Source organism: Scardinius erythrophthalmus, assembly GCF_964197995.2.
Source record: "Scardinius erythrophthalmus genome assembly, chromosome: 11".
Lineage (NCBI taxonomy): Eukaryota > Metazoa > Chordata > Actinopteri > Cypriniformes > Leuciscidae > Scardinius > Scardinius erythrophthalmus.
The window spans coordinates 29364027-29382101 of NC_138231.1; the positions used below are offsets into that span (position 1 = coordinate 29364027).

The window sequence follows — 18075 nt, forward strand, 5'->3', positions numbered from 1 at the left end:
AAATCAGCTCGGTGAAATTAAAGATACATCTTAGTGTGTGTGACAAACAGTGTTTACCCAGCATGACATGATCCGGATATAAGTTGATTATTAAAAAGAACAGCTGAACATCAATACACAAATAAAATATATCGTTTAAATTGTTACTGCCTTTAGTTATTATTTTGGAATAAATGTAAAAATGCTTAAAACAGTAATTTGATGAGATTGATACTTGGTTTTAATAAATTGAACATTAATAACATTAAAGTCCCCCTGTAGTTAATACATGTATCCTTTAAAACTCATCTTTGACACCAAAATACATGCGAAATCACAGAAACGCTTTTTTTTTCGTGAAAATGTTTTATTCATGCCTTAAAACAGCTTGAATGTAACTCTCCACCATTGCCTCATTTAGTATACGACACGTGGTTATATGAATATGCAAATGAGCCCCGCCTCCACTCACTCACACCAGCTCAGAGATCCACTCATTGATGATCACACGTTGACCTGATTGGTTACAAGGTAGTTTGTGACGTCAGAAACTCCAGCGATTCTAAACCACGTGTTTGAGACTGTCTTGGGCTCACTGCAGTTTTAAAGAGAAAATACTCAGCAATGGTGTTGACTTATGAATTTGCACATGGGTTGTCTTAAAGCATATTAAAAATACCACATATAAACAACATTAAAAGCTTGATATTCACCACAGGGTTTAAAGCACTTTAATGCAAATATACAAAATAGAATTGTATTTGGTTTCTTCTTCTTTTTTTATGTAGTCATATTTATATAACTAGGAAAATGTGACAAAAAGTGTCGCCTGGACGCGAATTTTTTTTTTTTTTGCAGGGTGGTAGCGGAAAACTCATTAATATTCATTAGGGAAGTCATCCCTGATTGGTCTTAACCCCAGTGACGGGTAGGTTTAGGGGCGGGGTTTGGGTAGGTCATCACATAGACCCCAGTGACGGGTAGGTTTAGGGGCGGGGTTAGGGGTAGGTCATCAGACCAATCAGGGATGACTTCCCTAATGAATATTAATGAGTTTTCCGCTACCACCCTGCAAAAAAAATTCGCCACCTGGACAGTAATTTTCATTTGATTTATAAAAAATAAATAAAAATTCTATTCTATTCAGAACATCACTCCACACCACTGGGACTGATGGTAGTTTGAAGGTGTTTAGAGGAAACTCTTCCGAAAAGTTTACTTTGGCAAGCTGTTTCGAAGTCCCGAAAAATAGCTTGGATTTAGTTCAAATAGACGTCAAACCACTCTGTTCTTCCATTTCACTTGAAGTACATCAGGCCCTTCTTCTGTGGAACATCATTTAAAGAACAGTATGAACCAAACAAAGTGATCGGACCCCCATTGACTTGTTCCTGTGCCTAGAAATCCTAAGGCACCTAAATCCTGTGACCTAAATCACCGTCCAAGGGGTTAAAAATACAACGCTAACACAGTTCATGTAAACACAGACACCGCTTTCAAATCTTTAAAACACTTTACTCGCAAAGGTTTTCTGGTGGATATGTAAATGTAGTCAGCGAGCAACAGATTCTTCGAAAAAGTAAAACTTCAAAGGACAGCTGAGACAGAATCAGGACCAGACAAAGAATAAATTTAGCCTCAAGGACCACAGGGGGTTGAAAGACAAAGGGATGAGCTCGAGACGTTCAGCAGTTTAGGGTCCCGGCCAGCAGGGGTCCGTATGACGGCTTTCCATCTGTTCCATCTCAACACTTCACTGTGGCTGTTGCACTTTTGACTCTCTGCCTTTGTTGTCGACACTGGGAGTCCCTTTTTTTCTATGCATAGCTCTGTGTAAGCAATTATAGTAGACTACTTGTTTCTACAAATATGCCACATGTACTACTTTACATGTTTACTGATACATTGAGCAAAAAGACCAGAAACTAGTTGATCTTTGGCCTGGTTTGACTAAAAACCCTTACAAAACCAGTGTTGAGATTTATTCTGTTTCATGGCTTCTGACTGTATGTGAGTGTGTGGTTAATAATAATGCTTGTTTCCCGTCAAAATAATATAACTAGGAGTTCCAGCAGGATGTCATTAAGGTCCTGACGGTTAATGGGATGTTAAAGATATTAAAGGGATTGGGAAGTGAACAGGGCCGGATATAGGCATGGGCAAGGAGGGGCAATGCCCCCCCAAATGCCGTGACTGCCCCCCCAAACGTGATGGCATGCAAAGATCCCAAATTTAAAAAATATTTCAAGAAAAATGGTCAGAGTGAGCTCTCTCTGCTCTCTATCCCTCATTCAAAGTAGCTACTGATTGGTAGATGCATAGGGAGGGCGTGGCCAGTCGCTTCACCATCTTGTGGTGAACCTGCTGAGCTTCACGTCTCAGTCAGTCACTGCAGCAGACACACTGTCGCAGACCTGCCAACCTGTACGCATTTTGCGTAGCGGATACGCATTTTGACTTTTAATGTTTAAATCTCTTTGTTTTTTTTCCCTCTTATGGTATAACGCTGGAGTTCTCTGTAAATTTTTCATCAGACGGAACATTAATGTTCTCCGCTGCCCGGTCGGCTCCTGCAGCCCAGACATCCACATGTGTACCGCTTGCTAATTCACAAGTGCTGTAGGTAACAGTGGGAAGTCTGGGAACATGGCTCTGTTCCCACAATGATTGGTTCGGCACAGCGCTACTAAATTCTGATTGGCTATTCTTATGTCTATTTTAAAAAAATTGGACAAATGAGTTCTATGCAATAGTCTCATATTTCTATCAAGAAAATGTTATTTTGCGATAGATATCGTTATCGTTTTATCGCCTAGCCCTAAGATAGATATATGAATAGATGAACTGATATGATGATAGTATAGTTAGTATAGATTTCTATGCATTTTAGGGGTTTGGGGGGATTTGACACCCCAAAAATGACTTGCCCCCCCTGATATTCTACCTGCACCCCCTAGTGGGGCTGGCTGAATCCGGCCCTGGAAGTGAATCAAGTGATACTGAGGACGTTTTCTCAATTAAAACATTATATCCCAAGAACATGTTTTCCCAATAAAACCAAAGAGATATTTTTAGTTACACTTTATTTTAAGGTGTCATTGTTACAGTGTAATTATATATTTAAGTACTGAGTAATATTAATTAACTACATGTACTTACTGTAAGGTTATGGTATAGGATTTGGTTGAGGGATAGTTGCATGTAATTAATTTACTGTTATCACTATGGTAAGTACATGTAATGCCTGGTTCAGATTACACGATTTTTTTGTCTTGTTACGGTAGTCACTGTGTCAGATTACACGATTTTGACTCCTAAAAAAATCTTGTCATTTCGTGGACAAGAAACATGTCAGACTACACGTTGTTTTCCGACCAGTCATCGCGAGCCGTCTCACACACTCATTCACTCGCACATACACACGCTCTCATAGCCTACACGCACTCACACACACACACGCACGCACTCACTCACTCACTCACTCACTCACACACACACACACACACACACACACACGCACGCTCTCTCACTCACACACTCACTCTCGCGCATATGAGGTGTGATTTGTGCATTTACTTTGCAAACTAAGCAATCACCGTGTCAATCGTCGCGTACCTTGCCGTGAACAATGACGTATGATATCGTGCGTGTGGATGAACGTCTGGATAACGTACGTGTGGATAAACGTGTGGATGAACGCCTGGATAACGTACGTGTGGATAAACGTGTGGATGAACGCCTGGATAACGTACGTGTGGATGAACGTGTGGATAAACGTCTGGATTAATACTTAGGCTATATTCTATTATCTTTACTATTGTACCTTTTTAATTTAGGATATGATCAAACACACACGTTTTCGTGCTTTTGTGGGTTGGGCAACAGTGTAGACACTATTAGTAATCAGTATAATAATAATTAGTATAATTATATTTACCCAAGATTTAATATAGTAGGACTGCAACAAGTGTTAGCTATATTACTTAAGGCTGCCAGTTAGAAAAAGGTAAATCAATTAATTAAATCTTGCAGTTGGTATTTGACAGATTTTATTGCCTACAGCAATTTTATAAAACTAAACATTTAGTAAACATGTCTAAATAAAATGCCTAGGTTAAAAAAAATTGTTAAAAATTACCCAGAAACTAACAGTGATGTGTTAATATTGAACTATTGATATGTTATTGTGTTAGTATAGTTTTGACCAATAAATTTAACACAAATATAAATCGTTGGATTATTTGGCTAAAATTTTGCATTAACCATATGTTGTTGTTGTTGTTGTTGTTGTTGTTATTATAGTCGTGCAAATACTTTTCAAGTTCAGTGCACTGACAATATTTACATTCAGTTAGAAGTAGTAAACCTTTTTTTTTTTTTTTTTTTTTTTTTTTTTAAATGTATTGGTTGCAATTGTTTTAATTTACAAACCAAGCAATGAAGACACAAAAAGAAACACGCTGAAGTCAAGTAAATGTAATTACATACAAACTCTCATAAGCTGACAGTGTGTTGAACACCTCCAGGAACAAACAAACACAGGATGAACGCCCACAATGTAACAAGGCAAAAGAACAGGTAGCAGTCTTTAATTGGGCTTGTTAGTACGGTGACGCATTGCTGCAACAAATATTATTTTTTTCCACTCACTTATGTCGTAATAACGAGATCTTATGTCGTTTTATCTCTTCTCGTAATAACGAGATCTTATGTACGACATATTTTCTTGGCCTTATAAGGACATGTGTAGTCATGTACAAAATATGCCTTTATCCACATACAATTTATAGCCAATCATTTTTTATCACTTCAACGTTCAAAAATCTGAAGCAATAGCAGCCCCTAATGGACAATGTTAAAATATCAAATTCTGCACACACCTTATTAATAAACCATACTATCCAGAAAAGCAGATGAGCCCGAATATGAACGCAACGCATTTAATTACACGTTAAGCGTTTCCCTTCCATAGAAACCTTTTATTATAAAGAAAATAAAGGTGTCTCTTAACGTGTCTTTCGAAGCCGGTGCACAGCAAATCCTTTAAATTGTATTCAATGTAAAAGAAAAATGAAAAACATAAGTAGGCAATAAAATAAACAAATTATTGTGGCATTTATTAGCCCTCAAACAATATTTATTTTAAAGCCTAAACGAATTTGTTTAAAGAAAAACACCAGCGTTTGGCGTTTATCTGTATAGGCTAAGTGTTTCAGCCGCCCTTTTCAAACTGGCGCAAGAAAATGCAACATAATTTGATTTGTTAAACATGAAGAGGATTATCCGTCTGGCATGGCCGCTCGCTCTAACGTTAACCTAGATAAATGTTCGCTATTATAAAGCGCATATCCACTGTTTGTGCGGAGTGTGGAGCGCGCGCTGCATGACATGGCGCCGGTGCCATCACTCGCATTTTCCTATCAACAGTGGAAACAACTTAAAATACTCCATCATTTCTGGTCATACAGAAAAGAATAATACATCAGTCGCCACTACTTTTATTTGTGTAAACTCACAACAAGAAGAAAACGTTGCGCTTTTGTAAAATAAAATAAAACTCCATACATCTCCGCTGTAGCCTAGATGCGCCTTTCATACGGACAGGATTACATAATCAGATGGTACCGTATTTTTTTCGTTGGTGGACATTTTTTATAAGCTTTATATAGATAGCTATATTTCTCATGTCTGTGAGGCTTGTCTATACACTGTTTTTCAGTTTATTTTTGAGACGCGCTCCAATTCACGGAGATCATGAAAGCGCGCCCTGTTTGATATGTTTGCTGGCAGCCTACATTGATTTAGAAAAGACTAGTTTATTAATAAACAGTTAAAATGCTTCGTTATTTTTTTTCAGACACATTTATTATCATTAGCCTACTTTTGCCGGTGCTTTGCGGCAAGTTTTATGCATGGGCTTGAGCGCGGAAGGCTATAGCCTATGCAGCCAGGATTGAATATAAACGTGCGATTAGTCCTAATTGCTTAAATGAATGACTAGTCTAGACAAGTCTATGGCAACTCTAATCAATAGCCTACTATTTGACATTATTTAATTAGTAGGTAATTAGTATCCAGCTATTTACATTAAATTAGTTGAGTTAGCATAATTAGTTAATGAACTAATAAAATAATAAAATAAAGTTTAAATTAAGAAACTAACAATATATTTCTATAGCATTGCTTATTCCACCACACAAAGGACTGTTTAGAAGGTGACAATCCGGCATGTGAAGACTGTAGGCTGTATCTTAAAGATTTTTGTATTGTATTTTCTGTTATAAAGACGAATATTGACATTTCGTTAATTAAACAAAATAAGAACATAATGTTGTAAAAAATAAACAACTTAGGCTATGTTCTGTTAGATGACTACTTTTTGTTTAATTATATCTCTAGGTAATAAAGGTATAGCCTATTAACAAAAATAAATATTATATATTATATATTATATAAAAAAACTTATAGGCCTAGGCTATATAAAATATATTTTTTAAAAAGGGCCTCATTGATTAATTTGTTTAATTTGATTAATTGTTCGCCTCTGATTGGGGGCTGCTATTATTTGCTTAAGCTTTTTGAATGTAGAAGTGTGATAAAGGCGTGATAGGCTTTCAATCTTATGTGGATAAAGGCATATTTTGTACATGACTACATATGTCCTTATAAGGTCAAGAAAATATGTCGTTTTAATGACATAACATCTCGTTATTACGAGAAAAACATGTTCTTTTTGTATAAAGTCCCTATTAATGAGCTGAGGAGACATGCATACAGAACAGACAGAGAAACCCATAAAACATTACGTTTAACAGGTAAATTAAAATCAGTCAATGACCAGTTAAAAAATAAATTAATAGGCTACCTTTATTTTTTTAACCTTACTTCTGTTTTTTATTTACAATATTACCTTTAAACATACACATAAATAAATATATAAACATATATACATGAGATATATTACTAATAGTGTGTAGGCCTACACTTTTGTACAACTCATAAAAACATGAAAACAGTGTGTTATGAATGATCATATCCCAAATTAAAAAGGTACAATATTAAAGAAAATAGAATTTAGCCAGTTTTATCCAGACGTTTATCCACGCGTACGTTATCCAGACGTTTATCCACACGTACGTTATCCAGGCGTTTATCCACACGTACGTTATCCAGGCGTTTATCCACACGTACGTTATCCACACGCAAAGTAAAAAAATTCCTTACACAGCTACGTCGCCGCCACGTCACCGCGCACTTTGAACGCAGCTCCAACACGTGGCCGTGACGTCTAACGTCTCATATCTTACATCTGACGCCTGATTACTATGGGATTTTGGCCAGACGACTGGCGAGCGTATACACGTTAGTTCACCTCTCAGTTTGCTTCGCGATCGCCAAAAAGTGCACAAATCACACCTCATACGCGCACACACACAGTCACACACACTCACTAGCTCACTCACTTGCGCGCCGTCGTCGTGGAGGACCGTTAAAAAATTAAACATGCTAGTCTTTTTGTCGTGATGTCGTGAAGCATCGCAGACGCGACGTAGGTTGTCGCCCACTATGACACACTATACGAGATGAAACGATCGAATCTTGCGTCCCGACGCCCGTTGTCGTTTGCGAATCCCCACGACACCCGTACGTCAAACGGATCGTGCCAAAATCAGGCTAAAATCGTGTAATCTGAACCAGGCATAACACATGTATCAAGGACACATTAAAATAAAGGGTAACACTTTATTTTACAGTGTCCTTGTTACACGTGTATTTACTATAGTAATACTATAAATTAGGTATAAGTACATGCAACTAAATCAAACCCTAATCCTACCCTAGCCCTACGGTAAGTGTAGTACTTAAATTAATTACACTGCAACAGGGACACATTAAAATTAAGTGTAACTTTTTTTGTGTGTGGAAAGTTTAATTTAGTGTGGGGGATCAAGAATCATCTGCAATGTTTCTTAATTTTTCGTTTCAAGTTAATGGACATGGCACGAATAGCAGCATCCACCCAATATAAATTTAAAATCTTTTAAAGGGATAGTTCACCCAAAAAATGAAAATGCTGTCACATGATTTACTCTCCCTCATGTTGTTCCAAACCTGTATGACTTTCTTTCTTCTGCTGAACACAAAAGAAGATATTTTGAAGAAAGTTGGTAACCAAACGACTGATGGACCCCATTGACTTCCATAGTAGGAAAAAAAAAATACTATGGAAGTCAATGGGGACCAGCAACTGTTGAATTACCAACCTTCTTTAAAATATCTTCTTTTGTGTTCAGCAGAAGAAAGAAAGTCATACAGGTTTGGAACAACATGAGGGAGAGTAAATGATGACAGCATTTTTGGGTGAACTATCCCTTTAAATTATATGTTTATCATATTGCAGATTATACGTTAGCTAATGTTGTGACGTTAACAAAATGACAGGTTAGGCGTGATATAATGAACTAACTCAGATTCATGATTTGAAAATGTCCACAAATATGATTATCACATAACGTGGACTCTAACATTGCTATATACATAACTTCAATATAAATCATTATACATATGTTGATTCTGTTTTTCACCAAAGAGGAAGCCCCGCCTTTCGGCAGGGCATCAAAAAATTACTTTATACTCATAGTGTTCTTCCCCACGGAAATCTTTAGTAAAAGGCGAAAGATTTATGCGATCTGAGGTAAAACATGAGTGTACTGACTCTAAGCTGAGAACAGCAGAGACCAGACCGACGACAACACACTTCACAACCACGGTAAGACTGACGTTCATTATCACCACGCATTTTCACCTCCAATAAACATTCGCACTGTCCCTAAAGTGTTGCTCATATGTCTACCGAAGCTGTACCTAACAAATCTAATGAATAAACAGCAAAAAATATGTATGAAATGCAACGCGTCGAGTTGCATTGTGGGTAGGCAGTGTCCTCTTCCTGATACGTCATGCTTCATATCATTTACATACAGTGACGTCTGATGTCACTGAAACCAACGGCTCTGACTGAAACGTACTTCTAAAGCAGCTAAACTGTGTTTGTTTCTGAAAGAATAGATAATATTCATCGGTGGATGATTAGACCAAAATACTTAAACAATCTCAGGTAATTCCAGCAAAGCCTACTGCCATGCAATACACATTCAAAACAATGTAGAGAGATAAACATTAAAGCCTACTAAAGGTATAAACAACGTCAAACAATTGTTCATAACAAAAATAGTTAACGTCACCACTGCATTAATCACACTTTTTGCATCTTCAAAACTCACGATCTAACGTTTTCCAAGCGACCTCGCTAAAAAATGTAATGTGTAATATTAAATGTAGGTAATATATAGGCTTCATTATAGCCTACCTATATTTTATTTATGAATATTTTATACATCATTATGAATAGTGATAATGCAAATTACTTCAGGTATATATTCCACTGAACTGATTTTTAAAATATGCACTGACCATCACGTTTTATCAAGATATCTGGATGACATTGACAACGAAAAACGTTTTTATTTTCTTATAGGGCTTTTATTAGCTTAAAATGGCAAATCTAAACCGATTTAATGTTTTTTTTATGTTAGTTTGCTTTGCTTATTGAGGTTTTTTTTTATTATTATTAAGAAATCAAAATGTAATATTTGATTAGCTTAATTATGTTTAATAATTAATGAATGGGAATGTGTAGCTACGTGTATTCGCTATATTTTAAATGGTAATTTTATTATATGGCGGAAGGACCAAAAAGGGCACTTTTTAAAAAAACATTTATTTTTTTAAATAAATCACTGTTGTCTGTTGTGTTTTTATATATTTTAATGACTTCCTCACAATTATTTGGAATATCTCGCTCGATGGAGAGCCGCAGTAGGTCAGAGAGCCTCTCTTCATTACCAATTAAAAGATGTTGATACAAAATTAGAATGCATAACACATCAAACAAAAATAGGGAAATGATAATATTACTAAATATTATTTACTTTACCAAACAAAACAGAGAATCAAGTAATTATGAGGAATTCATGTTTAGTTATGTTAATGTTATGTATTCAACTATCATGAAATCAGTAACACTTTACAATAAGTTAAATTTGTTAACATGAACTAATAATGAACTGCACTTCTACAACATTTATTAATCTTAGTTAATATTAATTTCAGCATTTACTAAAACATTATTAATATCAAGAGTTGTATTTGTTAACATTAATGCACTGACTGTGACATAACATGAACAAACAATTAAAAGTTAACTAACTAAGATTAACAAATAGACCTACTGTCTAACAAATGTGTTGCTCATGGTTAGTTTATGTCAGTTAATATGGATATTAAACTAATTAACCTTATTGTAAAGTGTAGGCTACTATGAAATCAAAGATATAAATTCCTTACAATTTAGAGCTGGACATGGACTTAAAATTTCCTTTCACTAGATGTATTTCCCCAAGCTAATAACACTTGCTATGGCCTTGGATAAAAACGAATGACATTGTCAGACTCAGAATGCGGCTGAAATTGAGTTATGATTGTTAAGCATAACTCACATGATGCCGCAACTTTTACAGTAGGATAAATGTAACTTTCCGTATTAGCTTAATGTGTTACCTGCTGTCCGTGCAGTTTGAAGAACTGTTGCGTACGAATATCGCTGCAAAGGAAACTCCGCCTACTACCACTTCACCTCCGCCAAATGCTTCCGCAAAAAAAAAAATATATATATTTTAAATTATTATATACTATTATTGTTAGTGGCAATGGTGTATACGTGTATTGTTATTTATTATAATATTTATTTTTATAATTATTATTTACATTTATCAGAGAGGGGCACAGTACATTTTGAGACAATAGGGGCAGGGGCTTGATGGACCTGATATATCCTACCTTGCAAGGGCTTGAAGGACCTGATTTGGAGTAACATTCGAGAGCAAGTTGCAGTTAGATGGATGTATGAATATGCAATAGAGTGCAGCTCCATAGTGATTTGACATAGCCTTTGACCATAGTAAAAACCTGTATTATTGAGTTACTAGACCTAAAAACACAAACCAACACATTCTCACATTCTTGAAAAGTTATCCTATTTCTTCAGGAATTTTATTGAACATTGATTCTGACTGTGAGTGATGACATTTACGCTAGTAGGTCACATGATAACGACAACATGTCGAATGTAGTAGTAGCCTACGTCTGATTACATTTATGCCACACACACTCATACTATATAGAACGTCCTTTTTTAGCTGTCATGAAGTAAGTTAATTACTTATTCAAAATAAATACCTACTCAAGAGTGCGATTTCAGACGCAGCCGATGTGTTTACTGGCGCGAGGGTGGGACAACTGTCACTCACATAAGATCGACCAATCGCTCCAGAAACGTTGGAGCGCCGCCATCTTGGAACGGTGCTCTTGGCGGCGCTCCGAGGCATCTACGTATACATGTTCGCAACAAAATATTTTAAAGATGGCATGTAATTGAAGTTGTGATAGACTTTTGTTTCTTTTATTTTTTTCCTATTGTGATGTATATCCAAGTGAAATGGTTTCTCGAAAAAGAAAACATGTAGGACTTGATTTTGTCCAAAGGTAATTGATTGGATGGTTGTGGTTTGCTATTGGTCGATCTCATGTGAGTGACAGTTGTCCCACCCTCGAGCCAGTAAACAAATCGGCTGCGTCCGAAATCGCATAAGCTAGGCCTACTTATTTTGAATAAGTAATTACTTCATGACTGCTAAAAAAGGACACTCTATATAGTATGAGTGTGTGTGTGGCATAAATGTAATCAGACGTAGGCGACTGTAGGCTACATTGGACATGTTGTCGATATCATGTACCCTGCAGCGTCAATTGTGTCGCTTCAGTGCCATTCATAAATCCTCTCCTGTGGCCTCATGGGATAGTAAAATGTCCAGCATATGCACACTTCAGAATCTCGCCGAAATAAGTAGATCATCCAGGTACTTTTTTGCCTACTCTTATGTATCTCTTATGGCTACTGTGAATTCTGACATACTTCTTTTGTCACATACTGTTATGAAGATGAAAGTTATTTTGATGAAAGAATTAAAGCATACATGAAGAAAAAAAAAAGAGGTGCATGAATAAATCATTTATATACTACAATATTCCATAAAAAATGTATTTTTTAATTTCATAGTGACTTTAAAAAGGAAAAATAGAAATAAAATCTGAAAAATGTCAATGATAAACAATGACACGTGGCAGGGAGACCGGGTATGGTTGCGGGGAGAGTTGTAACACCACCATTTCCACCACTTGGGGATAAGATAGGAGTCATGTGGTTATTTCAATATTTACCTACTGCCTCCCTGATACTGCATGGTTGTCAAGTCTGGAAACCGACACATTCTGAATTTATAGAGAAAAAACTGATTTTGAGGTAAGAAAGTAAATTTTTTGACCAAGACAATTTTTTGTCTAGTATCTAAACTATTGCAGATAAAATAGTTTGACTTATATTAGATTAAAATGTAGTTTCTTAGGCAACATGTGATGCAGTTTTCCCCTGCTAATTTCAAACCAGTGTGCTAATACAGCTAGCTAAACAGTGACTGACAGGGGTGGGGTGGATTGTAACACTTCTTGAAAAAGTGTTACAACCATCCCCTATCATACAACTGATTGATTTTAATATTTTTACAGAATGCCTATTGCAGTCTCTGGGCCATTTTTTACAGTCTATGCTCATTGAATGGACATTCATTTGTCAGCACTGTGACTCTGATTAAGAACACACACACACACACACACACCCACACACACACACACACACACACACACACACACACACAGATTGTTTTTTATTGTTAGAAATATTATATTAAAAAATTATTGTTTTTTGTTAGAAATTATAGCATGTTTATCAAGTATACTGTTAAATAAGTTTGTTCAAGTAGACACATTTACAGTACATGATACACACACACACACACACACACACACACACACACACACACACACACACACACACACACACACACACACACACACACACACACACACACACACACACACACACAAGTTAATCAGACAGTCTGTTCCAGATAGGGAGTGAGACATTGTTCTTTTATGTCAATAAACCTGTTTTTGAAGCATATCTTATAGTGTGGCATCCATTTTTGCTTCTTTTGTGTAATTGTTACAACTTACCCAGCATGTGTTACAACCTACCCCGGTATTGGGGTAGGTTGTAACAAAGGAACACCATGTATTGGACACCAACTCTGGTCTCTGATATTCTTGTAGAGGACTGAATTGGTGCCATTTGTAGTGAACACATGTGGGTACTTTGTATACAATTTTGAGAACTCTAGCTACAAAATTCAGTGAGTTATAGTTACTGAAGTTTTACAACCATCCCCGGTCTCCCCCATAGGTACTTTTTGTCTGTTTGGAGGAGGATGAATTTAGTGTTACGAGTGTTTTCAATTGATTCTTTGCACTGATTTAGCAGTTTAGCATGCGAGTGACAGACCTGGATTTGTAACCTGCATATGGCTGCATTATTCTAATTGAAAACAGGCAATTTTTGTTTGTGTGTTTCTCTGCGTAATTATGCTGAAGATCTCCTATGCAAATTCACAAACACATACTACACACAGCATACTTTGCTGTCTATGCTAAAACCAAACACAGAAAAGATCAGAAACACAGAAAATGTTCGATTTTATCTCTCTCAGGTGGCGCGAAAAATCAAACTATATCAGCTATTTTAAATCCCTTAAGATCTCTTTAATATCTCAACTGGAATTACATTAAACAGAGACTGAGAGGAAACGTCTTCTGCTTCTCAGATTATCCCCCTAAAAGAAATCTCCTCTAGAGATCTCAACAGTGTCACAAACCTAACCGTGAATTCCTTTTAACCATTCAAAAGCAAACTCTTAATTTAAAGTTATGAAGCAAAGAACATGATTTCTGCTGTGAATGTGCATAGATAAAGGATAACTAATATACAGTAACCCTTTTCTGATGGCACATGTAGATCTGACGGTTTCTCCATGGACTGTGCCATGCATCAGATCCTCTGATAGATGACTCACCCATTAAATAGTAACAAAGTCTCCCTCCTCAACTTCACCTGACACTCCGTCGTCTGCAAACTGACACGCTGGAGACGATCCAGGGATGAAAGTTACACTAATGAGCTCAATCGCTCGGTTTATTTTGGCGCTTACACAGAATGCCAGCTTAGCTTTCAGGGCACCAGCAATCCACCAGCAACCACCCTATATACTTCTTCCCTCACATACTGTACACTAGCACTCGCATAGGGCTTCCTCATGCCTCAGTGTACCTCAGAGTCTGGTTGCAGATGATAGTCTCTATCAGTGGTGTGTTTCTTTTAAAGATTAGAGATGTGTGTCTATTGAAAATTGTGGGTCATTTTACACCAATATAAGCAATGTGCATGATGCCTATGGTAAAATGGTATAATCCAAGTATATGAACTCTTCAGTCAGAGTAAAAAGTAAGTTCCACCATGACAACTCTCTGTGTGTTTGGCATTGTAATTGATATGATGATGTTCTAAGTGACAATGTTGTTTTTCTAGTGACAATGACAATGCTCTAAGCTAAGGTAAGTTCTTCCATGACAACTCTCGGTGTGTTTGGCATGGTAATGGATATGACAATGTTGATATGTTTGCTCTTGGCGGAATAGATCTGTTACGCTGCTGCTGTTGGTTATTGCTGCTGCTGCTGCTGTACAATACATGAATTACCTGTAGCAGATATAGACATGTGGAGCTGGGGAAGGTGGAGGGTTTCTGAAAGTGCACTACAACTGCTAGAGCAAACACTGACCAGTATTTGAAGTTTGAGCAGCGAGCTTATTGGCTACTGATACAGCAGCAACCAACCAATCAGCTGTGCCCTATAGAGAATGATGTGACTACAAGCAGATTGATTTAAGTACAGCCAGCGCCATCTAGAGTTTCATGACAGAACTTTGTATTTAAAAAAAATATATTGTAAGATATAAAGTTGTGATAACAAAATAAAGTCACAATAATGATTGTGAGATAAGTCACAATTATAACAAATAAAGCCTCACTTGTGAAAAATAAAAGTCACATTTAAAAGTAAAATTTTGGCCTATAAAGTTCCAACTGTGAGAAATGAAGTTGAAATTGTGAGATATGAAGTTGTAATTCTGAGAAATAAAGTCTAAATTGTGATATATATAAAATCATACTGCAAGATATGTCACATTTATGACAAATAAAGTCCCAATTGAAAGATATAAATTTGCAATGGTGATAATGTTGCAGTTGTTGTGAGATATGTGATACATAATTTGATGTAATTGTGAATTTATCTCACATTTGTAACTAAGTCAAATTTACTCTGAATCAAGTTGCAATTAAAAGTGCAATTGGGAGAAACAGTAGCAATTGTGACATATAAAGATTCTTCTGTGAGAAATAGTCAATATGTTATATAAAGTCACACTGTGAGATATAGTCACGATTGTAGGATATAAAGTTTAATTACAAGAAATTAAGTCACATATGTGATAGCCTAAAATCGCATTATGAGATAGTCACAACTGCAACAAATAAAGTTGAATTTACTTGAATTCAAGTCGCAGTTGTAAGATTGTGAGAAATAGCTTTAATTGTGAGATATAACATTGCAATTTTGAGAAATAAAGTCTAAATTGTGATAAAGTCATACTGTGAGATATACAGTCACAGTTATGTGAAATAAAGACACAATTGTGGTATATCAAATTGCACACAAGTCTCAGTAAGAATAAACTTATTCCTAATATGACTTGCTAAATGTAGAAACATCTGAGAAACGTCTTTTGTTAATCTCTCATTTAGACTCACATTACTTTCCCCAACTGTGCTTCTTAGTAAAAAATAAAACACATTCCAAATCATGGATGACCACCTATATGACAGCCATATTATTGTTGTGGAAACCGCATAAGCTTAAACCCTTAAGCAGAGTTTTGGACACATACTGTATCACATTGTACAACTAATTGGTTATTACTTGTTTTCACAGTCCCACACAACCAGTATGGAGTAATGCGCCCCAGTCATACACAACGGCTCTACTCAGCGAGTCTACCTGTGGGAGGCCTGAAAAGCTAAAGGCAAGTGTTACTCCACCACAATAAAAGTTACACAATCCAATGAATCATGGTTTTCACATGTAGGCTTGTTGGTGCAAAGCCCTGGGAGGAACAGACTGAGATCTTCAAATGAAGAATTGTTTCACTCAATAATGTTATGCCCTCTTTGTTGATACAGGAGGATACAAAGATTCCCCCACAACAATAATAGAACAGGCTCCATGTTGTAGTCGCACATATCATGTTTCTTTTGCACCTGCGTCATCCCTCTCATCTCTCTCTCTCTCTCTCTCTCTCTCTCTCTCTCTCTCTCTCTCTCTCTCTCTCTCATCTCTCTCTCTCTCTCTCTCTCTCTCTCTCTCTCTCTCTCTCTCTCTCTCTCTCACTCACTCACTCACTCACACACACACACACACTCACTCCATCTGTCTCACCTCACAGACAGAGACAGTCAAGATGGTCAAAGTCAGTGGCTGTACTCTGTCCCTCCTCTGTCTCTGCTACGTCAGGGTTGGAGTCTTATGACGTCAATGTACACACATACCTGAGGTACAGAGAAAAGCCTAGACAGACACACACACAAACGGATCTTTGAGTGCTTTGAGTGTTCAAAGCAACATGTACATTAACTGTCTTTTTCTGGTGCTTTGACTTGTTTTGTCCGTTTAGACTATTCTACACTGGGCCTATACTACTATTGCATACTGTTTCTACAGAACATCGTTTTGCCAGTAGATGGAGCCAAGTTTTTCTGAGTGTGTATCATTAAAACATTCATCCAAATGATTCATCTAAAAACGCTGATTCATTTAGAAACGAAAAATTGCACTATTAGGTGTGTTCGACTTGAAGCGGTGCTGCACAGACCGATCAAGCACAAGTTCAAGTCGAACACACAGGCTGTGTCCTAAATCGCCCCCTATATCCTTAAATAGGGCACTATTTTAGGGGACAGCCATTTGTAGAGGTGTCTGAAACCATAGTGGACATTATCGAGTGCACTCATTCAGTCCCATAATGCACCACAATATCGAGTGTACAACTCAGGTGCACTCAACGGCTAGAATACCTATAATGCACTTCGTGCCGAATGAATTCCCATGTCTGGCCAGAAGATGGCGTCCACAGCTGAATCATCCATCCATCCAATGTGGGTACAATGTAATATCAGACAGGTATAAATTGTTTAATTTTGTTTAATTGGTTTATACATGCTAGTTTCCATTACAGAGTTCAAGGTAAATCTTTTCAGTACTACTGGAGCTGCTATATGCTAATTTGCAAATGATTATTAAACAGCAAGCACAAATTATACAAAAGCGGCAGCCCTTTCGGCGCACTCAGTGTCTGAATTCATTCAATAAAGTGAATTCAGTCATTGTCATTGAACTATTCATTCAACAGATTCGTTAAAAAACACTGATTCGTTTAGAAACGAAACACCATGTTGCAGCGGTTTTGCGAGTTTCCGAGTTTGTTTGGAAGGATTTGCGTTGGCCGAGCAAAAACTGACAACTGTAATTGGCAACATTCTGTTAATTACTCTATTTAAACTTTATGTTTATTGAACTGTTGTGTAAAAGAAAGAAATAGCACAGTCGCAATCGCGATATTCTTCCCGGATTTGGCCGCATTGACAATATTCGGCCGACTTAAATTGCTAAAACATGTTGCTAAACGAACACGTCACCAAATATGAAAATTCAACCCTGGAGGGCCACTGTCCTGCAGAGTTTAGCTCAAACATGATAAAACTCACTTACCTGCAATTTTCTAGTAGCCTAACCTTGGCAAGCTTGTTTAGGAATATTTGATTAGGGTTGGAACTCTCCAGGACCGGATTTGAGGAACCCTGATATAGGCTAAATGCATTACTGACTCTTGTCTGAATGTTATGCTTTGTGTGGTTTTATTGTGGTCATTTGTTTATCCAACCGCTATAAATATGAGGGTTATAAATATGAT

General features: G+C 36.8%; 1 protein-coding gene across 1 annotated transcript in view; it reads left to right on the plus strand.

The window, feature by feature from the left end:
• The window catches only part of gtf2a1 (general transcription factor IIA, 1), a 32407-nt gene extending 16238 nt beyond the window's left edge, over positions 1–16169 (plus strand). Inside the window, exon 11 of the mRNA XM_081379279.1 lies at positions 16041–16169. The gene's annotated coding sequence lies outside the window, so the exon portion shown is untranslated. The remainder of the gene's footprint in view (positions 1–16040) is intronic.
• Positions 16170–18075: the final 1906 nt, after the last annotated feature.